Source organism: Triplophysa rosa, linkage group LG1 (assembly GCF_024868665.1).
Source record: "Triplophysa rosa linkage group LG1, Trosa_1v2, whole genome shotgun sequence".
NCBI classification, from domain to species: domain Eukaryota; kingdom Metazoa; phylum Chordata; class Actinopteri; order Cypriniformes; family Nemacheilidae; genus Triplophysa; species Triplophysa rosa.
The window spans coordinates 11,655,043-11,655,331 of record NC_079890.1 but is presented as its reverse complement, the minus strand read 5'-3'; positions in this window follow the sequence as shown (position 1 = coordinate 11,655,331).

Below are 289 nucleotides of genomic sequence, written 5' to 3'. Positions count from 1 at the left end.
AAGCCCAGGATGCATTGTTTTCTAAAGTATATTACTGTTTTAACAAAAAACAGTATGTTACTGTCAGAATTTGGCTGTTTTTTAACAGCAAGCCTAGGATGCATTGTTTTCTACAGTATATTACTGTTTTAACAAAAAACAGTATGTTACTGTCAGAATTTGGCTGTTTTTTAACAGCAATTTTTTACAGTTTAGGTATAAGGGAATAATATTTTAAGTTTGGGTAATAAAGGGGTAGCAACCAGATATGTGGGGACTGTTTTTGTTCCACGAATTTACAGGATAAGAA